This window comes from Vipera ursinii (genome assembly GCF_947247035.1).
Source record: "Vipera ursinii genome assembly, chromosome: 1".
Classification (NCBI taxonomy): Eukaryota; Metazoa; Chordata; class Lepidosauria; order Squamata; family Viperidae; genus Vipera; species Vipera ursinii.
This window is the reverse complement of record NC_139512.1, coordinates 138,324,709-138,352,087: the sequence shown is the minus strand read 5'-3', so window position 1 is coordinate 138,352,087 and position 27,379 is coordinate 138,324,709. Positions and strand designations below refer to the sequence as shown.

General features: G+C 42.7%; 1 protein-coding gene across 1 annotated transcript in view; it reads left to right on the top strand.

Moving 5' to 3' along the window:
* Window positions 1-27,379, top strand: part of VWDE (von Willebrand factor D and EGF domains) — a gene marked incomplete at its 5' end in the record, with an annotated part of 239,537 nt that overhangs the window by 45,414 nt on the left and 166,744 nt on the right. The window lies entirely within an intron of this gene.

Below are 27,379 nucleotides of genomic sequence, written 5' to 3'. Positions count from 1 at the left end.
TTGTAAAAAAAAAGTGAGATGGTTCCCTTAAACAAATTGGCTTTATAGAATTATGATTTAGCCTTGTCATCTACATGCCAACAGAAATAGAAGTCTGACAGAAATATTATGTTAATACAAGAAAGTTAAGAAGTAGTCTGTTTATACAATTTTTACAGACTGCCCATTATAGTAGTTTACAATTAACAGAAGAATGAAAACATAATTGAACCTACTTAACTCAGGTAATTTTTATACCATACCAGCTTACTGGAATAGTAAACTTTTTAAAACTTTATTAAAGGTATGGAGGCTGGGGGCATTTCTAATATGATAGGGTATCCTAGAGGATGGAGAGGAAGGAACAGGCTCAGGCTGAACCCCTCAAAGACCGAGTGGCTGTGGATACTGGCATCTCGTTTTGTCCAACATGTTCCACCTCTTTTGATAGGGGGGAGGTATTGCCCCCCTCAGAAAGGGCCTGCAACTTGGGTGTCCTCCTGGATTCATGGCTTAACTTGGAGGATCATCCAACTGCTGTGAACAGGGGGGCCTTCACACAGGTTTTCCTGGTGCGCCAGTTGCACCCCTTTCTGGACCGAGATGCCCTATGCACCCACGCCCTTGTCACTTCTTGCCTGGATTACTGCAATGCTCTCTACATGGGGCTGCCCTTGAAGTGCACCCGGAGGCTTCAGCTGGTGCAAAATGCAGCCGCACAGGTGCTTATGGGAGTTTCTCGATACTCCCATGTTACACCACTCCTGCGCGAGCTGCATTGGCTTCCAGTTGCCCTCTGGGTACGATTCAAGGTGCTGGTAATTACCTTTAAAGCCCTACATGGCTTAGGCCTGGGGTACTTGCGAGACCACCTGCTGCCATTGTCAACCTCCCATTGCCCAGTTCGCTCCCACAGAGTCGGCCTCCTCAGGGTTCCGTTGGCTAAGCAATGCTGGCTGGTGACCCCCAGGGGGAGAGCCTTCTCTGTGGGCGTGCCCACCCTCTGGAATGAGCTGCCTCTGGAGCTGCGGATGGCCCCTGACCTTCAGTCCTTCCACCATGACCTGAAGACATGGATGTTCCAACAATCGGGCCTGGACTGACTATAGTTTTAAATTTGGTTTTGTTGGGTTAATTGTTATGTATTTATTACAATTATTTTTAATTCTTTTTTAAATTTTGTATTTTATGTTTTTAACTTTTTATTGTTGTGAGCTGCCCTGAGTCCTTAGGGAGAAGGGCAGCATATAAATTTAATAAATTCAAATTCAATTCAATTCAATTCAATGAGATGGTGCAGTTCAGGAGATGACCAAGCTAAGCCCAAGGGAGGGGTCAAATGCATCATCAATCATGAGTCCCTTCATGCCCATAAGAGATCTAAGTCCAGCCCACCTTGAATTCATTTGACTCTTACCTACCTCCAATTTGCTCTGGCCGTTAGTAGTTCAGATACTTGTAGAGTATCTTTATAAATCTTTATAACCATTTGAATTGCCTGAATCCTCTGATTTCCCTGGCATCTGATACCTTGTTCCTTAGTATGATGGTAAATGGGAATGACCTTGGGAGACAGATGGAAGAGCTGCAGCCTAAACAACTACTATGCAAAAGATATTTAAGCCCACAGAAGGAAAAGGGGCATGGGAAGCACCTGAGAAAGCAACCTCCCTGGTTTTCTGGAAGGTCAAATTAAAGGAGGGGAGAAGGCTTTTCAGACTTGCAAGATTCTGTTACTGTAACCATATAATAAAGGTAGTGCTAATTCACATAGTTTATGCTTCTTTCCTGGAGTATCTCAAAGGGCTGACACTCAATCTCCCTCACCTTTCATGGAATAGTGGAGCTTTGAATACCTTCCCTTCTGACCACACGGGGCAGCCCTATGTGATGAGAAACTCAGTCCAAGACACAGAGGCAAATCACAAATGGCCTTTAAGGCAATAACCAGTATCTTGAATTGGACCCAGGAACTAATTGGAAGGCAATGCAATGTCCTCAACACTGATGTAAAACTGCTGAATAGGTGTAGACAACCAGGGAGATTACCTTGGAGAATCAGGTCTTCAGACACTTTTGCCAAGAGAAAATTTGGGGAGGGGGGAGGCAGGAAGAAGGATTAATGGGCTGAAAAGTACTCATGGCACTTCAGAAAATAACTGAAAAGTATTACGTTACTAGTCTGTTTGGAGACTTTTAATTGGTCTCATAACTAAAACATTGAGTCTAATCTTAAAATGAAGGAAAAATAATAGTTTAGATAACAGTTGAATGAATTTATATTTAAACTGTGACAAAATGACAAAGTAACTAAATTGATCACTGTCATCAATAGGGCTGTATGTAACTTTAATTGTATTAACTGTATTAAAGTATGTTATTGTACATTTTTTATTTGTATCTGTATTTATATTTAATTACCATTTTGTAGTTCATTCACAACATTAATAGATGTTCTTTTAGAATATCTATTGTTCTGACCATGGAACCTGTTAGGTTGGTTTTTTTAATTTAAATTTTTAAAAGTTTTTTTTTTAAATCCCAATGAAGACACAAAGTAGCAGTGATGGCAAATTGACAGGAAAATAAAACTTGTGGTACTTTGAATTTATTTATGCAAATGTATATGTTAAAATTATTTGAATTTCACAAAAATGGATGTTCCAATTACAGCACTGGAATTTGTTTCCCTTTTTTCTGTTTTCACCTGCTTCAATATGGTATGCAGTTGTACCAGTTTGTTATATATATATAAAATGTTTGTTAAGTATTTAGATACCTTGCTAGGCCCCAAACATGGGACAAATCTTATTTCCTGTTTCAGCCTAACCCAAGGCCATCCACAGGCAGTGGTCACAGTAGTGACAGCTCATATTTGTGTAAATTTTTTGGATTGCTAACAAAGAATTAAAGGGATACTGATATGCATTTCAAACTTATTTGTTCTCATCAGTCAGCCATACCTTTCTGAGATTTGTCCCATGTTTGGGGCCTAGCAAGGTATCTAAATACTTAACAAACATTTAACACATATCTCCCTTGCTTCTTAGCTAACAAAGAGAGAGAGAGAGCCTGTGGCCTAGGGGTTAAAACAACTGCTTAAGACGCAGTCGGCCCAGGTTTGAATCTCAGAAATGCTGACTGATGAGAACAAATAAGTTTGAAATGCATATCAGTCTCCCTTAAACTTTTTGTTAGCAATCCAAAAAATTTACACACACACACACACACCCAGGATGGGCATGACAATTTCATACTGTGAAGTTGAAAATTATGCAGGCAAGGCACAATATGAGATATCACTTAGAACAATCCCTTTCTTAGACATGTTGATGGACAGTTGCACATAACATGACATACAGCATAACATAGACAATAGTAATGGATTAACATAGTGAAATTAAATTTGGATTTTTTCCCCTCTCCATTATGACTGCCTGGAAGAGGCAAGTATCTTCTCTTTGTTTATCTGCCTTTGCAAATCTGATTCTCTGAATATGAACACTGGTGGATATCCCACTCTGAAGGGATTTGAGGCATACATGTACAGCAGCCAAGCAATGCAATCTGACATTTCTTCATTAATTCCCACACAGATCAATGGGACTTAGTTCTAAGTAGGTGTGCAGAGGACGCTGCCATGATTATTAAGCACATCTCCGGGGGGACATGTACATGTACCTTCAAGTAACTTAGAAACTGAAGAGGGAGGAAGAGACACACTTTGATAGTTGTTGCACAGTTAGAAATGTTTGTTACTTTCAAAAGCTTTCGTGCGTTTGCATGTGGCAAAGAAATGGCATGGACTGCTTGCGAATGCTTGCTTGCTGCTTGCTGCTTGCAAGTAAGAGAGGAAGAGTAGTTATCAAGTCAGAAGCAGATGGCTGAATGTGTTTGAAGTTTTTTTTTCTTAGTTCCTCAGAATCCATTCAAATCTCTTAATCTATGGGACTCAATTTGAAAAGCCCTTCATAATGCATGCTGGTTTTTGCCCTCCCAAATATTTTGTAGTGCTGTCTCTGATTCCCCCATTCTGTACGGTTTATGGGGAAAATATTTTAATAATGCACTTATGTTAATTAAAAGATTTATCCTAGGAATTGTACATCACTGACTGCAAAACTTTTATTTGACTTATCTAACAATTACGCTTATAATCCTTGGCACATAAACCTTTGTACTCTGTAAATCTCCACCTGCTGATTTCTGAATTTAGTTCTAGTCAAGAACACATGTTATTGTAGCCTCAAAATTGCAGACAAACCTAAGCAAATATGCCAAGTTGTAAAACTGAAAAGAGTTCTTAAAAATTGGCGGTCAGACAAAAAACACCCAACTCAAACTCCACTGATTAAAAATCCAACATTCAAGCATTACTTTAAAATTATTTTCTACATGCAGACAGCAATTCTATGTATGATCCAATCAGAGAGTGCTGAGAAAAGTTAATAACAATCAGAACTACAATGGCTTTGCCTTTCATTATGAAGACCGTTCCCTGCTTTTCTTAGGCTTCACTGACAATGTAACAAGTTCATGTGGTGTTGTATGCTTTTGTCTGTATGCATGCAAGCCTTCCGCATTTCAGTTGCCTATTGATGCCTGACAAGCCTTGAAGGAGGTTTGTTTGAGAAATGTAAATCAAGGGCAGGGGTGGATATTATTAACTTTTAATAATGACTGTGTTTAATAACTCACTTTCAAAAGTCCTCAAAATGTAACAATCAACTCTCACAAATGAGTATGAGCTGGCACTAGTAGACCATTGTCTTTATTTTTGAGGGTGGAGGCTCATTTTCTGAGCTTGTGGGTTGGTTTCTGAACATTTCTTTACCAGGCTAGGTAGCATCTTCAGCAGAATTTGGGGGATTTTCCCTAAATGTTAGCTAGCCTGGTAACAAAATGTTCGGAAACCAATCCACAAGCTGAGAGAACAAATCTCCACCCTCATCCTACGCCTGAGCTAAAGATGTTCACCACTATTCCAAACCTTTATGTTTCCATTAGTATTATTGTATATAAGTCATAGTGACTAATAACATTCCATAATGTATAGAACATCTATATATATTATATCTATTCACACATAATGTATGGTTTACTTGAGCCCAACATTTTAAAGACATAACATATCGTATTGTTAATGTACAGATATGTATTACAATAGTGCCAACATATCAGTTGTAATAAATGTGAATTAGTTACTACAATCAATAACAAAAGGGGTTTCAACTTTGTAGCTACTTTTTTTTTAATGTTTTGACATTCTTTTTACAAAATGACCACTAACGCTTCAGTCCCAAAGCATATTTACGTGGAGGGAAAATCCAACTGATACCAATACAACTTATTTCCAGAAAGTTGCATTTCTGATTGCAATCTTAAATTATTTTTCTGAGAACATCATGCCTCAAGGCTTTTCAAGATACGAGATAAAGTTTGACAGTTGGTTGAGAATCAGGCTAGGAAAAACTAGCACAGAAAGCCATATGCTCACATAGACATATATAAAGATGCACACACACCACCTTCTCTCCTTTGAAATAATTGGAAATATCACTACAAAACCAAATCAAGATGATATACAGTAGTCATTACAAAAAGTCAAAATAACATGGGAAACCTTTAGCATTTCCTTTTTTTTCCATTTTGTAAAATACATGTGAAATTGCCCATTATTTTTTCATAAAGAGTTATAAAGATCACTCACTCTCTGCTGCAGAAAAAGAAAAAAAAAACCAAAAAAATTGTCTATTATAGGGAAATACGCAGTTCTCAATATTTCTATCTGAGCTTCTTTAAATAAAATACAGGTAGTCCTTGACTTACAATAGTTCATTTAGTGACTGTTCAAAGTTACAACGGCACTGAAAAAAATGACTTATGACCACTTTTCACAATTATGACCATTGCAGCATCCCTGTGGCCATGTGATTTACATCAGGATGCTTGACAGCTGACTGATATTTATGACAGCTGCAGTGTCCTGGAGTCATGTGATCCCCTTTTGTGACCTTCTGGCAAGCAAAGTCAATGGGGAAGGCTGATTCACTCAACAACTGTGTTACTAACTTAACAACTGCAGTGATCCACTTAACACAGCGGTTCCCCGCACCCCTAGAACCCTTCTGATATATTCTCACACCCCTTACAAAAGTTCAAAATAATGCCAACAAATAATGTATACACAGTTTAATTTTGAAAACACACATTTTCGCACCCCCTGGAATATCATCTTGCACCCCCCAGAGGGTGCAAACACCCCTGGTTGGGAACCCCTGACTTAACAAATGTGGCAAGAAAAGTCATAAAATGGGGCAAAACTCACTTAACAAATTTCTCACTTAGCAACATATATGTTGAGCTCAATAGTGGCCATAAGTTGAGGACTTCCTGTAGTCTGTGGGATGAAAGAGGAAAATATGTTTGCACAGCACAAAAACTAAAAAGTCTTGGCATCATAAACTAAGATATACATATGAATGGTGATCACCACCAGCCGTTCCTGGCATTTGAAAGATTTTATTAAGATTTATATTATTTGGCATATTATTTATCTATGTTTTTAATTGCTAAAGTCATGTTTAGTGTGACAGTTCCTTGTACTGTATATATATTTGAACGTGAGGAATGCAGAGACCAATATGTTGGGTTGCAAATAATTTCTAGATTAGAGATCCTAACTTGTATAGAGTAACTTGAACATACATAGGCCTTGTGACATACTGGCCAAAATATACCCAAACTGACTGGTGCTATCCTTACCATTAACACGAAAGGATGCATATTATATAGCTATGAATCTAAATCTAGATAATCTAGTCTACATCTTCTCGCTTTAACTAAAAAGTGTTACAAAATGTTGACCAAAACTATGATGGACAACGGAGGTCAATATTTATGGCTCATCTTTTAATGAACATAAAGCATGGAAATTGTCACTTGGAATATAGAGCAATATGTGGCATGATTAAAATAGATTAAGCTAAATTGCTTGTGAACAAAGAGAAAGGGAAGATTTAATACATCCAGTTGAAAGTGGTCAGATCTTGTACAGTGGATTTGAGGAATATAAACCCTCTAGTTTAAATTATTATTGAATGCTAGAATGTTTATCAAAAGTAGATTGTTGTGAGTGCGTATAAATGTAGTTTTTACATAAGGTGGAGATAATTACATACCAGGGACAGATCTGGGGGAAAATGTGCAGTATTCTGAATGAATGTGATTGGGGTGAAAAAAATTTTGGGATGAAATGAATGGGTAGATAGGAATTAAATGAGAGAGTACAGAAAACCTGATTGACCCAAAAAATCAGGAATAAATTAGAATGGCAATCTGTTTCAAATATATGAAGTATAAGTCTATTCAAGTATAAACATGACAAAGAAATGAATTTAAGAGCACAATTGATTTGATTGGTTATGACAAAAATTTGAGAGAATTACTGAAGGAAATCATGTTGATAAAAGTTCTGAATGTTAGACAGACAATGGTTTGGAAAGGTCAAGAGTGAACCCTGGGGGGAAATGGACATGGAAATAAAAGATAGAAGTAAAGTGTATTAGAGTGAAATTAGCACAACTGAAGTATGAGCACTTTAAGAAAAACCATTCAAAAGAAATTTGATTTCCAAATAGACAGAACAAAAACTAGACTTTGAGAAAGGAGCAGTTACTTGGAGTGGTCTGAAGACTGAGCCATTTTCCGTCGTCCCATTGCCATGGTTAGATCATTTCCTGATCTGACCACTATACAGAACCACCCAAGACCTCCATAAAATGGTGGAAGACACTGAAATGATCTGCCCTGAACACCTCATGGATCCAATTACAGCTTAGAACAGGTTATAGACAATAGATTTAGTGGTGTGTTCTGCGTGGAAGCTGTACATATAAATGCAATCTGTAGGTCTCCTATATAATGTGTATTTGTGTCTTTTGCATGGTTTCACTTTAATTTAATTTAATTTAATAACACTTATATACCGCCCTTCTCCCTGAGGACTCAGGGCGGTTCACAGGGCAGAATAAAATAGCGAATACAAACATTAAAACAGGATTAAACACTAGCCCTAGTTAAGAACAATATAAATACAACGCTAAAAACCCCCAAAAAATTAAAAAGCGAGAGATAAAACAACCCCAACACTCCCCCTCAGGCTAGGCCGGCTTGTACAAACAGAAATGTCTTAAGATCGCGACGAAAGGAGCGAAGATCGGGCGCCGTCCGGAGCTCTACCGGTAGCTGATTCCACAGCTCCGGAGCGCCCACAGAGAAGGATCTCCCCCTGGGGGCCACCAATCGACATTCTCTGATCGGTGGCACCCTGAGGAGGCCCTCTCTGTGGGAACGCACAGGGCGCAGGGAGCTTGATGCCGGCAGCAGATGTTCCCTGAGGTACTCCGGCCCCATGCCATGGAGTGCTTTGAATACCGTTACCGTTGATATCAAAGAAGTGGACTTGTTCTATAAATACAAATAGTCCTGACTTAACCACAGTAATTAGGACTGGAATTTCCATCTATAAACAATACAGCCATAAATCACAATATCAGCGATCAGATCACTTAGCAGCAGCAACCCTGGCACTCACCATGGCTGTTGTTAAACAAATCCCACCTTGTTAAATGAGGAACGTCCCTGATCCAAGCTATTACCTGACTGAGGTAAGGGACTGCCTCCTTTTTAACTATCCCCACCCATCTATCTCCCCCTCCCCTTTTGATCATTGTACACTTGGCTGCCTCTGCCTCTCCTGCCACCCGGGGCTTTGCTGGCTCTGCCACCCTGCCATCTGACCTTGACTGTCTCCTCCTTTCCGCTGCTGATGAGACACTGGCCATTCACAAAATCACTGTTGGCCATGCCAGGTCTTTCTTCTTCCCAAGGCCAGGCGTGGCCTTGTCCTAAACACAGGTGGCTTTCTTGCAAGGATTTGGAACAGCATCCCTCCTGAGACTCACTTGGCCCTGACCTTGTTTGCTTTTCAAAAAGCATTAAAAACACTTGACTCTTTCCCTAGGCGCTGAGTCAGAGAGTAGTACGATCCCATTGGCTGAAATTTTCCCTGCATTTAAAGTCCTTATGTTTCAGGTTTTGTTTTTATTACTTGTTCACTCTATGGCTTTTGTATAGCTTTGATTGCTGTTTACTGAAGATATACGCTGTGCCAAGTGAAAGCTATATAAATCACACAAACAAATAAATCTGAACTGAAAAGTAAGTGAAAGTTTGACCTCGCAGCTATACGCACTAATGGTATATCATAAATGAGTAATAGGCTAAGATGGAACCTAGACCTCTTTTCTGACATGCACATTTCAAAATATAAACAGCAGAGAATAATGACATACAAATTACAATTTTTGATTTTTATCTTTGTAGAGCCGGTGAAATAAATATGAAAATTTCACAGAACAACAAAAATAAAAAAGAATAGTGCCATTGATTTACTGCTTTAGTTTCCATTCTATCCAAACCACAAATAGGATGGAACCTTGTAGAGTAGGCAAGGCGGGTTGAATGACATGTGTGAGATCCAGCACCTTTTTCTTTTACAAAAAAAGCACTGTATATATATATCATATAATGGTGATTCGCCTCTAGTGTGATTAGTTTTTTTTTCTTTTTTGCAAAATAGTGAAAACAACTCTGTAAATGAAACAATTGGAAAATAGGTATTAAAAATATACTTGAGAAATGTGTTCCCTCTGCATTTATTTATTTACTCGTAGAATTAATACCCATAATCAATTGATTCCGAGAGGCTTACAATAAATGCAACAAACTAACTTTTTATGTAGAATATTAATATAAATGACACTAAACAAAACAGAGTAAAGTAATAAAAATGGTGCAATAAATTAAGTCAACAAAATCATGAAAAAGCTATCTTGAATAATTTGGCTTTTAATACTTTCCTAAGGGCCAATAGGGAAGGTTGTACAGGCAAAGTGTTATTGAATGGTATGTTATCGGGTAAAAGAGTTTGAGACCTAACATGTTTAAATCTTTGAAAGAGAGGAAAAAAGCTAAATGTTAACTCATAACCATTCTCTTGAAACACAAATATGCTGCCTGGCCTGTTCAATTTCAAACAAGAAATACATCACAATGGTTATTCATCCACAAATAATGAGATCATTTGTGGAAAAATATTTATAAGAAACCATTTCTCCTGTATCAGAATGAATATATAGTTCCTTTATTTAAACAATCATGTATTTATGCAGCTCTCAAAATTGGGAACTAAGCAGCAGTTAGTTAAAACAGTCGTTTTTATTGGTTTTTAGAATGGCAATTCTTGATTAGCATAATTTTTAAAAGCATCCCACCACTTTGTTATTTAAGCATAGTGTAATGGTATGTGAAAAGGGACGTGGTGGCTCAGTGGGTTAGGATGCTGAGCTTGTCGATCAGAAGGTCGGCAGTTTGGCGGGTTGAATCCCGAGTGCCACGTAACAGAGTGAGCGCCTGTTACTCGTCCCAGCTTCTGCCAACCTAGCAGTTCGAAAGCACGTAAAAATGCAAGTAGAAAAATAGGGACCACTCCGGTGGGAAGGTAACAGCGTTCCGTGCACCTTTGGCATCTAGTCATACCGGCCACATGACCACGGAAACGTCCTCGGACAAGCGCTGGCTCTTCAGCTCTGAAACAGAGATGAGCACCGGCCCCTAGAGTCAGAAACAACTAGCACCCATGTGCGGGGGAACCTTTACTTTTACCTTAATGGTATGTGGGAATGACCTTAAGGGATGAGAGGAAGAGATGCTGCCTAGGGAATGAGCAGACAAGAAAGGGAGGGTCCCCCAGTGGCATAACAGCCAGAGAAATAAACTTAGGAAGGAACCCTAACTGTTCAGGCTATTAAAAGCGATGGTGGGGAAATTATATTTTCAGACTTGCAAGATTCCATTAATGTAACCTTACAGTAAAGTAGAATTAGCTCATCTGGTTGTTCTTACGGTCTGGTGCACCTGGGAGGATTGGCACATGGTTTGTTAAGTATGAAGTCTCTGTTTCCAACTTAATTGGAGCTTTGCTCACTCTCTAATTCTTTCAAGTCTGTGTTGCAGAGATGGAGCAATATATAACTCTGTTCACTAAACCAGTCATATTGTCCACATTTATGTGACGCCTGAATAAGAAATCAGTTATCATTGGAAAACACATTTTTTTTGTCTTACAAAACTTTTATTAGTGCTAAAGTAATAATAGCTCTTTTGGCTACTGCAGTGATATTGGCAAAAAATATCCTATACAATAAGGAAGTGATGTTGGGCTGCAAATAAACTAATAGTGACCTTTATTTTAAGAACATATGAATAGCACTGATTAAGTTAGCCTTGCCATCCACCCTTCTTTGTAAAAGAGGGAAAGAGGATCTTGAGGGTTTCACCATGCCCCTTGTTGAAGAAGCCCTACATATAATATGTACAATGATGGAGGCAGTGCCAACTGGACTATTCACAATTGCCTAGATGGGAAGTGTTGATGGGCTATTCATTCATTCATTCATTCATTCATTCATTCATTCATTCATTCATTCTATATAACTGCCCATAACACATTTGTGACTCTGGGCAGCTTATAATTAAAATATAAACAATACCAAAAAAAACCCACAATCATACAAACAATGTAAAACGTTACAATAATTAAAAACTGTATAAGACAATTACAAGGAGAGCATTATCATTCAACAACAATACAACTATCTTATTGGCAACACATCACTCTCTGATCCCTAGGCCAGACGCCAAGGCACATGTTCAAGCCCCTCAAAAAGGCCATCAGGGTTGGAAACTGATGTTTCATAAAGGAAAACCATTTCTCCAGATGCAAGGAAAAAAGACAAAACTAGACTAGCTAGCTAATTTTTGAACTTTGGAAGCCAGTAGTTAATCCATTAAATTGTACACAATAGATTATATATGTGGCAAATATAGTCTGAGCTGCAATTATAAGACTAAGGATATAGTGTTGGAAGTTCGGGATTTTGATGTACTCCCAATATCAGGGTGTGGTTATTATGAGCAATAAGAATCACAGGTAGTGCAAACTATTACTCTGAGACACTGAGTGGGATGAATTCCCCAAACAGGAAAGTGTTGTCAAGAGTTGCAGTTATAGTCTGTGATTTGTGCCTCAGACTAAGTTATTTTAATATTAAGAAATAGTAGTAGATAATATATTCACTTGACTACCACAGTGATGTTAAATGAAAGAGAACATACTGGAGATGTTAATCCAGTGATAGCATATAACAACCTGTGAAGTTGAAGTGAAATTAAAGTGCTGTCTATAGGTGAGGTTAATGGGTGAAAAAGAGAAGCAAGTGCATAAACTTGAATCAAAAGCTTTTGAGAGAGAGAGAGAGAGAGAGAGAGAGAGAGAGAGAGAGAGAGAGAGAGAGAGAGAGAGAGACTGTTATGTCCATGGCATATAAATAATCATGGTAGAAAGAAAAGGAGTATGATGCATCAATAGACAACTCACCAAAGTAGATTTAGTCAGAGAGCTGAGCAGAGAACCTATTAATTCAGTTCACAAGCATGCCAATGAAAAGAATGGCCTTGGACACAGTGGTCTTGCTACTATGTAGTCCAGCTCCTACAACCAAAGCTGGGCAGTGTGCTTGGAGCTGCAAGTTCCAGCATTTAAAGGTCTGCCTGAGTGCAATATAACCTCTATCATATCCCCAATGTCCTTGGAACTGATCATTTGTCTAGATCTGACAGATATTTTCTGCCTGTATGGCACCTCAAATAAGAAGCTTTATTTTTCTTGAACTTAAACTAAACTGAGATAACGACTTTCTGCAGCAGGTTTTGGTCACTTGACATGACCCTGGGGCACTGTGACCATCATAAATATGAATCAGTTGCCAAGCATCTGAATGTAAATCACAAGACCCTGGGGATGCTGCAACATTCCAGCTGATCGGTGCTTATTCTGGGCTCAGCAGACGTGCCAGGATCAGCGCCGAGCTCCAGCTGGAGCCTGGTGCTTCCGCTGAGCCCTGACAGCCCTGCAGCTCCAGCCCTGTCTCGCTCAGGCTTGTGTGGTACTGCCACCAGTTCAGCTCATTCCCCTCCCCTGTTACCAGTTCTCTAGGATGGTTGCGTACCACCTGCCAGGTGCCAATGTACCACAGGTGGTACCCGTACCACTGGTTAAAAAGCCCTGCTGTAGACTTTCTGGAAAAGGGTAGGTTGGAAGTAATTGATAAGAAATGTAAGGAAATGTATGTCTTATCAAACTCCTCAACTGTAAATATGATAGACTGCACATTTTAGAAGATTTTGGGAAACATAGCCCACCCAAATTGTTCATTCTTAATTGTTTCAATAGTATTTCAAGATAAATTGTAATGTGCATGGGACTGAGCACAATAACTATGTGAATTTGGTGTATTCAGGTTCAACTCACGGGCAAGTTTCAGGCAGGTCCCACTGCAAGAGGATTCATTATATAATTGACCATCACATCATATTGCTGATCCTGCTCAGCTTTAATGGATACTGGAGACAGTTCCTAGAACTATTAAATAGTGTTCGTAATTATAGGACTCCACTTCTGCAGTCCACAAATGGAATTGCTAATTTGTTAGAAATATTTGTAGAAAGTCCAAAAAAGCAGTGACAAATCTCAACAAAACATAATATGCCTGTTTTTAGAACATATGGATAGAGCAAACATCATCTGCGCTAATTTTTTAGCATTCAGCAGATGCAAGTATTGGTTACTTCTCTTTATCAGTTTTGACAAGGAATGACAGAAATTCACTAGGCTCCAATTTAACTTTGTAGTGCTCAGTGGATTATGCTCAGTTCATTCCTATTATTTCAGGGGATCTGGTCTTTGGGTTGCTGCAAAACTAGCTTTCAGACAATTGAAATGTTGAGAATTACCACTTTGGTTTTATGTCATACTGAATAAACACATGAAAATATATATTTGATAGCTTTTGTTAATCATTTCCTCTGCACTTGTATGCTATTTTACCAAAGCCACAAAGACTATAACAAGCATAATTTATTTAAATTTGTTATTTGCTGACTACTGAATTTTAAATGTAAAGCTTCCTTCTTCAAGTCAAACACCTGGAAACTAGGGACATGTCCATGTAGTTTTCTTAGCAACTTAGCAAAGTTTTCTTTTTTAAAAGAAAACAGAACAGAACAGAACAAAGTGTTGTACAAATGGGATCAAATTTGTTTTCAACCCATATAGAGAATCCTAAATCAGTCTACTGATTTGGAATCCTGGATTTGCAGCAACAATGTTTGGAGGACACCAGACTGAGGAAGACAGAATTGAATCCAAGCATGTCCCATCTTTCCTACAAGTCTCCAGGGCAAATTAGGGTTTGTGAGTGTGGGAGACATAAGGATTAGAATGTGGGGAACATTGTTTCCTTTTAATTTGAAAAAAATCCTTTTTATTAATGATTGGGAGGAGTGTTTTATCTAGCCCAGAGGTGTCAAACTGCCAGCCCATGGGCTGAACGCGTCACAATGAAACCATACCTACCCCATTGCTGGCAATGAGAAAAAAGTTCTGATACGTCACGCGACATCACAAGTTTGACATGTCTGATCTAGCCAGTGGTCTGTCAGAATTGTTTAGTCTTTGGGACCAGTGGTGGGATTCTGATATGTGAACAACTAGTTCTCTGTGTTGATGCCAGTTCTGGAAGTCCCTTTGGGGCCTGGGCAAGAAAAAATTAGCTACCGGTTCTGCCAAAGTGGTGCAAACTGGCTGAATCCCACCACTGTTTGGGATCCTATAAATTCTTTCCTAGGCCCTTTACCACTATTTTTTACCCCTCTGTTCCCCTTTGTTCTTTCACACATAACTCTCCTCACAAATGCACTTTCTGTTTTTTTCTGTGCTCTCTTACCAGGCAAAGGCACTGGCATTTTTTAAATCATCCCATTGTTTCTCAAAATATTTCGATGCCCTAGAAGAAAAAGTTAGCATCTCAAAGGAATTTAAGAAAGAAAGAAAGGCAGTAGTAGTAGGGATTTAGAAATTGGGCGATATCATTTTTAACAAGCTTTCATGGCACTATATTTTAGACCTCCAGTAAAGTCTTAGACCATTGTTCTGAACACCAGAATTTTACTCATAAATATACTGGATCTTTTGAGAACAAAACAGAAATTGTCCCAGGGATACTGCAATATTATAGCTTGCAACTTCAAATTAAAACAGTGTTTCTCAACCTAACGTATAGATTTCAACCCTTAGAACTCTCTACACATGTAGAAATTTGCTACATAAACTCTGAATTAAAAGTTCAAACAAATCAGTGAATTAGTATTTGATAGGAACAGAATCTCAGTAATCATAGTTATTTCTTGAAATATGCTGTAGTAGTTCTGTGGGACCTCCGAGACTGTGATTTCCAATTTTTTTTTAAAAAAAACTTGGACAATTGGAAGGGAACAATGGGCAAGGTTCATGAAAAGCACAATTAAGTTTTTTAGCATTACCTATCATTTATCAAACCTGCCCATCTTGCTTTCTTAGCAATATTGTGCATTATACAAGTATTGAAATTACTGACGAGGGTTAATAAGCAGAAAATGGCACAGTTAATCTTTCAGTTTCATTTATCAAAACCCTGATTAAAAGTAAGTGGGGGGGGACAGAAATATTTTCAAGCAGTAAAGCAAACCACGTGTTTGTCTGTTTGTTTGAATCCACCACATTTTTGGATTTTATTATTCTTTTAATAGGCAAAGCCAGCTTCCCTTAAGTCAGGGGCCACCATTCCCACCACAGGAAGGACAAAGAAGTTGCACCAATGATGAGGTGCCATTGCTGGAATCCTTGAGTTTTGTTTGCTTTTTAAAAGCTGCAAATGGAAGCTGAAGCCCGCTGAGAAACAAACTGCACCCACAGCTCTCTTAAATCATCTCCAAACTTGAAAAGCAGCTTGAAATCACACTACCAAAATTCACCAGCAAACTGGCCCCAATTTCAGTAGTGTGATTTTCGGCTGTTTTGTGAGTCACTTTTGAAGCATAAAAACAATAGGACTATGTAGCTCTTCAGATCTAAAGGGGGAAAATGTTTTGGAGATAGCCCAGGGATGCTGATGCTGGGAACTCCTTAAAGCAGCCCTTCATAGATCCTGCTATAGCTTCATAGACTCTATCTCTCAAACCTTTTTTCCTGCAATGGTATTAACCTTGAAACAGTGGGTCACTCTTCATTGTACTGTGAGTTTTACAAGCGTTTTTGGCAGGGCATTATCTGACCTAATTCAAAATCAAGAACTAGGAAGAGATATTTCTGAACATGTTAAAATTTGACTTGCAGATAAAAATCCTAAAATTGCAGCAGTAGCAGCTCTATTTTTAAATATGGCTATAAACTCTTTAATACATATCAAGGATTTAAAACGTTTAAAAACTTAATTATATTTACAGTTTGACATTTGGATCTTTTTGCCCTAAATAATCTGTTTCTCTCTGTGCCACGCCACACATACACACACACACAAACACACACACATGTCTGCCTTAGACACTTTTTTATGCTTTGGCTCAAATCAGTATGTAGTATAATCTTGTCTGCTTGCAACAGCCAAGTTGTTTCATAATCACAGAATTCCTGTGTGAGGGCAATGGGCAGTTTCAGACTTGTTAAGAAATAACTAAAAACGCAAAATGACTCCAAAGGTAGCAGCAAATTACAGGCTGATTTTACAGTCTGGGAAAGGAAATTTGGGCATTCCCCCATGCTTGCTTCCAATATCAATTTCTTTGCTTCTTAGAAAAGGAAAGGAAAAAGAATCAGTGTTAGTTCAAAGCAATGTTATTGTAGTAATTTGAATGCTTTCTGATAGAATAAAATAATGTTCTGGAACAAAGCAATTCATGATCAGTTAAATATCTCATACATTAGTAATTTTATGAGTGCAGCAAGCTGTTATGAATCAATAGACTATTTCATACCCTAATTCAGTGCTTGCAGATCCATATTTATTGTTATTATTCAATGAAACAAATTACACTCCATATATTCAACATTTTAAGCCATCCTCATAAGTGGACTTCCGGTTTGCATTGCGGCATAATGGGACACAGGAAGGCAGGGCTCTGCCTTCTGCACCCAATTTTGCCTTGTTGAGGGGCATGAAAAGGGCCTAAAATCACCCTAAAGAGGTGATGAAGAGAAAGGGTGCCTTGTTGATCACAGATAGATGGCAGCCCTCTAAACTGGCAAGGGAAAGACCAGCTACATTCCTGTGGCCGGCCAATTAGTTACTGATTACCAAAGGAGAAAAAAAGCACTACTTAAGACATCGTAAACAACATGTTTGGAAGTGGGTGAGAATATTGATCCTTTCTTTACTATTTTACAACTGAATTTCCTGGGAAAGGCTCCCAAGTAGCTAAAAACCTCTGAATGTAAAAGGAAGCAGTGTTTTAATTTTATGGGGGACAGAAACATACAATATTGAAGTGGAAGTAATATAAAGCTACAGTTTCAATAAATTTGAAAACTGAGATAACTGTCAAAGTTTTCTCTTTGGGAAAAAAACATTGAGGCAAAATATAAGAAATCAATCCTTTGTTTTAAAAGTGGAAAATGGACTTTGAGTGACATCTAGTGGTGGATTTGTGCATAGCACCATAATTTGCTTTGCTTGGTGATTCCTACCTTGGGAGACCAACTGGCAATAAAGGAAAATATTTTGGCATATTTATCATACTGACCTTCTTGCATTATAAATACCTACTGAGTTTGGATTTTTAACTTCAAGAGCTGGTGGGAGAGAAAAAAAATGATATTGGACTATGCCAGACTGGGAGAGACTTTTGAGCTGTTTTCAGAGAGGTTGAACATTTGAATATTTTGAACATTGTGGATTACAACCTTGCCTGTTTGGCAATTTTTGAGATACTTGAGACAAGGAATTACTATAAAATATTGCTTTCAGAATTGAACCTATACTTTGGAATCTATTGGATTACAAAGGTTACATTTAAAGACCAGAAAACTAATCTCTAGGAATGATGCCTCAAGAAAAAACAAACGTTTTTCAGAAAGAAATATATTCTATGCTACAACTAATTCACCAGACAATTGTTGAATGCAAAGAGGACATAAAAAGAAATCATAATGATACTAAAAACATTTTAGACAATGTAAATGAGCAAATCTCCAAATTAAATCTACAACTAGAAAGCTCCTAGATAACAACCACAAAGTATGAACAAATAATCCAGAAATCAGAAGTCAAAACAGAGGAAATGGATTTAGAGATGGAAGAGATAAAGAAGAAAAATACAAATGACTATATACAAACAAAATACTGCAAGACTTAGCTATAACAACAAAAATGCAAAAGATCTTTTACCCTTCAGGTCTGCAAAATATATCTGATGGCAAGGAACCTATCCTCACACAATTAGAAATTTGCATTAGATCCCCTAAATTCCCAGTGATAGATCACACTAATGATAAATGTGGGAGCTTTGTTCCTACTTATGTGGTGGGCATAAAAGTATAGTAGCTGCTTGAATAATTACTTACAGAATCTGAATATGGATATTGGTTACAAAAGTACACTATATAAAACTAAAGCCATCTGCTTGTATAGCCAATATTGTCTATACAATTTTATAAGCAACAGATTTTCAAGATATCAGAAAAAGAACTTGCCTTGCTCTTTAGGATAATTCTTGTGACTGAAGTTAGAATCTTTTCCATAGAAAGTACTTGGGGTGATTTGCAGAACAAGTGGTATAGAAATACAGCTTAAGAGCTGTACAATTCTTATAAGAAAAAAAAAAAAAGATCAAGGAGTTTTACATGTTTTATGTTGTTTTTGACCTGTGCTTGGTTAACATTTTCATGTGGCATTAATTTTAATTTTAATTTAATAACATTTATATACCGCCCTTCTCCCTGAGGACTCAGGGCGGTTCACAGGGCAGAATAAAATAGTGAATACAAACATTAAAAAAGATTAAACAAATTGCCCTAATTAAAACAGTATAAATACAACACTAAAAACCCCCAGAAAAGTTAAAAAAACAAAAATAAAATAACCCCAACACTCCCCCTCAGGCTAGGCCGGCTTGTACAAACAGAAATGTCTTAAGATCGCGACGAAAGGAGCGAAGATCGGGCGCCATCCGGAGCTCAACCGGTAGCTGATTCCACAGCTCCGGAGCGCCCACAGAGAAGGATCTCCCCCTGGGGGCCACCAATCGACATTCTCTGATCGGTGGCACCCTGAGGAGGCCCTCTCTGTGGGAACGCACAGGGCGCAGGGAGCTTGATGCCGGCAGCAGATGTTCCCTGAGGTACTCCGGCCCCATGCCATGGAGTGCTTTAAATACCGTTACCAGTACCTTGAATCTCACCCGGAAGACAACTGGCAACCAATGCAGCTCACGGAGCAGAGGCGTAACGTGGGAGTATCGGGAGACTCCCAACACCACTCTCGCGGCTGCATTCTGTACCAGTTGGAGCTTCCGAGTAGTCCTCAAGGGCAGCCTCATGTAGAGAGCGTTGCAGTAGTCCAGACGAGAGGACACGAGCGCATGAGTGACCGTGCATAAATCGTCCCGGCTAAGATAGGGCCGCAACTGACGCACCAGGCGAACCTGTGCGAAGGCCCCCCTAGTCACGGCTCCTATATGGTCTTCCAAAGTGAGCCGTGAATCTAGGAGGACCCCCAAGTTGCGAGCCCTATCTACGGGGGGTAATAGTTCACCCCCCATAACTAGAGGTGGAATGTCCGAATAAACCCGGGACGAAGGTATGCAAAGCCACTCAGTCTTGTCGGGGTTGAGCTGGAGTCTGTTCCTCCCCATCCAGACCCGAACCGCCTCCAGGCAACGGGACATCACGTTGAGGGCATCCCTGGGGTGGTTTGGGGTCGAAAAGAAAAGTTGGGTATCATCAGCGTACTGATGGTACCCAACTCCAAAGCCACGAATGATCTCACCCAGCGGCTTCATGTAGATGTTGAACAGGAGAGGCAAGAGGACCGACCCCTGAGGAACTCCACAAATGAGAGACCTCGCGGTCGACCTCTGCCCCCCTGCCAACACCGACTGCGAACGTCCCAAGAGATAGGAGGAGAACCACTGTAAAACTGTGCCTCCCACTCCCAATCCCCTGAGACGCCGCAGCAAGATACCATGGTCGATGGTATCGAAAGCCGCCGAGAGGTCTAATAGGACTAGGACAGAGGAATGCCCCCTGTCCCGAGCCCTCCAGAGATCATTCACCAGCGCGACCAATGCCGTCTCCGTGCTGTACCCGGGCCTGAAACCCGATTGGTACGGGTCTAGATAATCCGCTTCATCCAGGACCAAAGGGAGCTGATGCGCCACCACACTCTCAACAACCTTCGCAAGAAAGCGAAGGTTGGAGACAGGACGAAAGTTGTTCAATACAGCCGGGTCCAGGGCAGGCTTCTTGAGGAGAGGCCTCACCACCGCCTCCTTCAAGACGGCGGGGAAGATACCCTCACTCAAAGAGGCCGATATAACTGCCTGGAACCAGCTGCGTGTCCTCTCCCGGGCTGCATAAACCAGCCAGGAAGGGCACGGGTCCAGTAAACATGTGGTGGTGCTCAGCCTCCCCATGATCCTGTCCACTTCCTCCGGAGTTACAGAATCAAACTCCTCCCAGATGATATCGACAAGACCACCCGTGTCCTGATCGTCAGACTCTGCCCAGTCAGAGTCCAAACCGGTCCGAATCCGAGCGATTTTGTCCGACAGATGTTGGTTAAACTCCTCGGCACGTCCCTGCAAGGGATCCTCCCTCACCTCCTGATTTAGGAGGGAGCGAGTCACCCTAAACAGGGCGGCCGGGCGATTATCTGCGGACGCAATAAGGGTGGCGAAGTGGTTAGACCTCGCCTCCCTAATTGCAGCGAGATAAGACCTAATATAGGCTCTTAGTCGCAATCGGTCGGGTTCGGATCGGCTGGACCTCCAACCGCTCTCTAGGCCCCGTCTCCGACGCTTCATCTCCCGGAGCTCCGCAGAGAACCATGGAGCCCGACGGGATCTGCGCCGGGTCAGGGGCCGCAAGGGTACAACTCGGTCAAGGGCCTCAGTGGCCGTCCTTTCCCAGGCCTCCACTAGGGCCTCGGCCGAGCTGTGAGTGAGGGAGGCAGGTGGGGACCCCAGCGCCGCCTGGAACCTTTGGGGATCCATTAAGCGTCTGGGGCGGTACCATTTGAGTGGTTCCAAACCCCCACGGCGGGGGGTGGCAAAACGGAAGACCAGCCGCAGGAGATGATGATCGGTCCATGACAGGGGCATAATAATTGGAGAGCCCCCACCAAGATCATCTAACCACCGTCCAGACAAGAAAACAAGGTCAAGGGTGTGGCCTCCTTCATGAGTCGGTCCCGTAATTACTTGCGTCAGGTCCATGGCCGTCATGGAGGCCATGAACTCCCGAGCTAACTCAGATGATCCTCCCAGCGATGGTAGGTTAAAGTCCCCCAAAACTATAAGTTTCGGGAACTCAACCACCAGCCCCGAGAGGACATCAAGCAGCTCAGGCAGGGCTGCTGCTGCGTGACTAGGCGAAAGGTACACCAGCAGCAAGCCCAACTGCGCACCAGGGCCGCATCTCAAAAAGAGAGACTCACACCCGACTGTCTGGGGAACGGTGGCCTCCCGCGGACACAAGGTCTCCCTCACAACAACAGCCACTCCCCCACCCCTACCCTGAGCCCGAGGCCGGTGCAGCACCCGGAAACCTGGTGGGCAAAGATCAACCAGAGGAACACCGCCCTCTGGGCCCAACCAGGTCTCCGAGATGCAAGCCAGGTCAGCCTGCTCACCCTCGACCAAGTCTCGAACGAGAGGAGCCTTATTAACGACCGACCTGGCATTCAAATACACCAGCCGGAGCTCAGGAGGCTGCACATCCTCACTCCCGGGACCTCGGGGCGGAACCAGAGGGTCGGAGTGCCTCACCGCTTGTAAGCAGCGGAGAGGCCTTCCCTGAGACCGATACGGCCCTCTGTTCCTACACCTGCTGCCATTCCCTGTCGTCGTGGGAATAGGCAATCCCACGACTGGCCCTGGAGCCCCAGAAGCAGCCGACCCCCGCTCCTCCCCATCGCGATCAGCCTCAGCACTAGCCTGAACATCGGTAGATGGACTGCCCCCCTCGTCCAAACAACCAAGAAAAGAACCCTCCCTCCTCCCTAACCCCCAAAAAAATTTTGACAGAAAACAAATCAAAGACCTCCTATTAGGTCTACGTCGGAGGTCCGTAACCGTGCCCGGCCATCTCTCAGGATCCCAATAGATGGGACCTTCCTCGAGATTATACTCGGCTGGAAAGGCGGGCCGCCTCCAGGAGGGGGGAGCACCCCTGAGGGCGAGCAAGTCCGTAGAGGAGTACCTCAAACAAGGCATAAAGCAGTCCAGATATAGGCAGTCCATAATCAATTGATTTAAGGAGGGACCAAACAGAGAGCAAGTAGATGTCCCGAGCCTCCACCCAGCCACTGCCACTCAGCTGGGTGTCACCCCAAGACAGGCCAACCACCGCCCTCTCACGACAGTTGGAAAGCCTATACCAGGGGGGAATAGTCCGAAACATCCATCCTGGGTACAGCATGACCCCTAGAGCTCTCACCTCTAGGGGCAGCAGATGTAAGTTCAGGCCACCCTCTCACTGTGGCCAATACCCAGGGAACTCTGAATCCTTTGGGGCCGATATGTGAATGGCAATAAAGAACAGTCCGAAGGCAGGGATAAGATAATATAATACATCTTCAAAGTCTGCACTACTAGGTGGCCAAATCCTCCGCTGCTCTGTCCTTCGAAAAAGTTTATCATGGCCAATCCTGCAGTCATTGGGGTCTTCCAAGTTATCTAATTCTTTTAGGTCCACAGATCCGATGGCACCAACCAGAGTCACAACTGGTGTCACAGGAAACATAGATCTTTCAAGGGACCACTGGGCTCCACTGGGATCCACCGGCATTAACCGGCTAGCCCAGGAACCCTCGAGGCCACCAACAGCAGTAAGAGTACCAGGCCATCCAGAAAGAACAAAGCAAGCAGAGGAAACAATAAGTTGATTACAGCGTCGCCGCTGAGCCACCAGGGCGACCGCCACCACCGGAGTATTGCTGCAGACGCCACCGCCATTGCTGCCGCCGCCAGGACGCTGATGGAGCCGAGAATGATAAACATTCGATGGAAAGGGAGGCCTAAAGCAGCCCCGGCACAACGCCGCCGCCGCCGCCATCCCCGTCGCCATCCGAGCGAGCCAGGAACGCCGCCGCCGCCACAGCCGAGGGAGACCAGGCCGACCACAGAAGCGGCCCGAACGGCCCGAAACGCCTCCACCAAAACCGCCAGAAGCGAGGGACCATCCGAAGGCCGGCTCCGCAACCGCCGAGGACACCCAGCAAACGGCCGATGGAAAGGCAGGCCCAGAACGGCCCCGGAGAACGCCGCCGCCGCCGACGCCGTCCCCGTCGTCCCCGGAACGAACCAGCAACGCCGCCGCCGCCACCGCCGAGGGAGAGCCGCAGAAGACCAATCCGGCCACAGAAACGGCCCGGAACGGCCCGAAACGCCTCCGCCAAGGCCACCAAGGCCGCCAGCAGCCAGGGACCTCCCGTGAACGCCGGGTCCGCCATCGCCGAGGACGCCGACGCCGCCGAAGCCGCCGAAGCCGCTGGCCGCCGCAACCACCAGGCTCGCGAAAACGGCCCGAAAAACGCCCGAGGGAGCAGGTAAACGCCCCCAACATCCAGCTGAAAAAACGGCAGGGCTGGCAGCTAACGGAATCCAAAACCTCATCCTTCAGCTGCCTAAACTATTGCGCTCACTATCCCCCCAACCCAGAGGGTGTAAACACCCCTGGGGGGCTCCTAGGACACCTATTTTTCCGAGACTTGCAGAGCTCACTCAAACAGATCCGCCCGCACGTCCGCCATTTTTTCAATTATCCATTGTCCATTTTATAAGACATTTTTGTAGTAATTTGAAAACTATACAACTGGACCTCATATGCTACAGATAGTTGGTGGAGAACATACCTAATACTCAGGGCTTTTTTTCTCATAGAACGCTCAGAACGGAGTTCCGGCACCTTTTTTGGTTGGAACCTTGTAGGGTAGGCAAGGTGGGTTGTGTTTGGTTCTAATTGACGAGGACTCAGAGTGGTTTAACAATGAACGAGTTTATTGAATACACAAAGTCAACTGTCAACTGTCAAATGTTCCAACCCTTTTATAGAGAAAGCCTTTGAACTGTAACCAATCAATGGAGACTCTTTTCCCGCTCCTAGGTTGTGGCGTCCAATGAATGCACCTTAATTTCCCGCTCTGAACCTTGCTAAGCTGCAATGTGTTTGCAATCTCTTACTTGCCATGTTAATAACTATTTACATACACAACACCCCTTACCCCCCAGTTGATGTTATTTCTTTACAAAATCCTTTAGGTATTTTGGTGGCCTATGTATTCTAGAAGGGTATCTGTTACTTTGGCTGCTAGGGACCCCTCTTCCTGGTTGACTGCTTGGCAGCTTGTCACTGCTGGGCCTGGGCTCTGGGTTGCTGGCTACAGATGTGCTGTCTTGTGTATTAGTTTGTGTTTGTAATTCAGTGGTCACTGGCCTACTCCGCAGGGGTATTTCCCATTCAATTTGACTGAATTGTTGTTGTTGGGTACGAGGGAATGAGTCATTTTGCCCCTCCTCTACGCCACTCTCTGGCCTGTTGTTATCTGTACTGTTTCCCCCTACTATGCTTTGGTCCCCCTCAACTGGCACACAACCACTAGATCTTTTCCTCAGCTGGTCTACGTGTCTTTTACAGATCCTGTTCCCTTCCCCCTCAATAGTGTACGACAGGGGACCTAAGATTTCAGTCACCACCCCTGGAATCCATTTGTCCCCTTGGGCATAGTTTCTGGCCCAGATCAAATCCCCCACTTTAAATGTTCTGTTAGGAATGTCTAATTCAATGTTTGTTTGCAGTCTGTCAGGGTGCAATCTGTCCAATTTGGTGGATAATCTCCTGCCCCACCTCATTTCAGCTGGACTTTTCCCTGTAGCAGAACATGGGGTCGTGTGCTGAGCCAACAAGAACTCTGCCAGTCTCTGATGCCAGTCACCTCGAATGATTCTTTTTAAAGCGTCCTTCGTGGTCCTCACATTTCTTTCAGCCAATCCGTTGGTGGAGGGGTGGAAGGGTGCTGAAGTCTTGTGCTTAATCGAGTTGGCCTTGAGGAAATCCTGAAATTCAATAGATGTGAATTGTGGCCCATTATCAGACACAATTAAATCCGGCAACCCGTGAGTGGCAAAGAGGCCCCTTAATGCCTGTATGGTTCTGCCTGAAGTTACTGAACTGACCGGTACTACCTCTAGCCATCTAGAGTAGCTGTCAACCACTACTAGGAACGTTAACCCTTGGAAGGGTCCAGCAAAGTCGATATGAATCCTGGACCAAGGATTCCTAGCTTGTTCCCATTTATGTGTGCGGATATGTTGTTGTTCAGGCCTGGAACGTTGGCACAGATGGCAATTGGCACACATTCCTCAATGTCGTTGTCCAGTCCTGGCCACCACAAGTGACTCCTAGCCAACGCCTTCATCCTTACTATTCCAGGATGTCCCTCATGCAATTCTAGTAGAATAGCTGATTTGTGGATTCCTGGAATAACTACACGAGTTCCCCAGAGTAAGCATCCCAAATGAACTGACAGTTCATCTTTCCTTCTGAAATATGGACTGTATATTTCGTCTGGTTTGGTGTTAGGCCAACCGCTCATGACCCAGGCCATTACTCTCCTTAAGGTGAGGTCCTTATTGGTTGCCTCAGCAATGTCTTTTGCAGTTAAGGGCAAATCAGGAATGTCCTGTAGGGACATTATTTGTCCCACTGGGGCAGGGTCCTCCTCTGTTGTGCTTAGGGGCAATCTGCTAAGAGCGTCTGCATGACCCATGTCCTTACCTGGTCTGTATTGGAGGGAAAATGAGTATGCTGAGAGGAAAATGGACCACCTCAGCATCCTGGGTGACATAATTTGGGGAGTCTGTTTATCTGTGGTAAACAGTCCCAGCAAGGGTTTGTGGTCCGTTAGTATAGTAAAGTTCCTACCATACAGGTAGTCGTGGAACTTTTTAACTCCTGCCACTATGGCTAATGCCTCCCTGTCTATTTGCGCATAGTTCCGCTCTGCCTTGGTTAGTGTGCGGGAGTAGTATGCAATGGGTCTTTGTATTCCTTGGTTGTCTAAGTGGCTGATCACAGCCCCTACGCCATATGGCGAAGCATCGCACGCCAGGTAGATTGGTTTGTTTTCTATAAAGTGGGTTACAGTTGAATTACTGGAAAGGATGTCTTTTAAAGTTTGGAAACTCGCTTTGTGCTTGTTCTGCCATTGCCAAGGGGTCTTCTTATCTAAGAGTCTGTGTAAGGGTTCTGCAATGGCAGCCTTATGTGGCACAAACGTGTGGTAAAAATTTACCAAGCCAAGGAAGGCCTGTAGTTCCGCCTTGTTCCTTGGTTCTGGGGCCCCTTTGATTACTTTAATTTTTTCAGGGGTAGGGTGGATTCCACTTTTGTCAATCCTGAACCCCAAAAAATCAGTGGATTTAACCCCTATGCTACACTTTTCCTTCTTTAGTTTCAATCCAGCCTTCCTAAATCTACCCAGTACCTGTTCCAGCCGCTCTACTAACATTCCTTCATCCCTTCCAGCTATTAGGACATCATCGAAGTAAGGGCATACTCCAGGTATGCCCTTTAAGGTCCTCTCCATCACTTCTTGGAAGATGCCTGGAGCTGCTGCAATTCCAAATTGCAGTCTGTGAACTCAGAACGCCCCCTTGTGGGTAACGATCGTCTGTGCCTCTGCAGCCTCTTTAGAAACAGTCAACTGTAAGTACGCATGCGCCAAGTCTAGCTTGGCGAAAATGGCGGCGTCCTGGATCGTGGCGAGGACCTGCTTCACCGTCGGGACCGGGTAAGCATGCTTTTTCATTCCAATGTTGAGGGTGGCTTTGTAGTCAGCGCAGATTCTCACATCCCCATTGGGTTTGAGGGGTGTGACAATCGGCGTTTCCCACAAACTGCCCTCAACAGGTTCTAATACTCCTTGGCCTACAAGCCGGTCGAGCTCGGCCTCGATTTTTCCCTTTAAGGCGAAAGGTACCCTTCGGGCCTTAAGCCTGATTGGTTTTACTGAGGGGTCTAGGTTGAAGTTAATGGGGGGCCCTTTGTACTTGCCCAGTGATCCATCGAATACGTCTGCAAATTCATTGCAGACGGATTCGAGGGTCTTATTTTTAATCACTGAATTTATTCCCCCAATCCAAATTCCCAGGGCAGGGAACCAATTAAGTCCGATTAAGCTAGTCC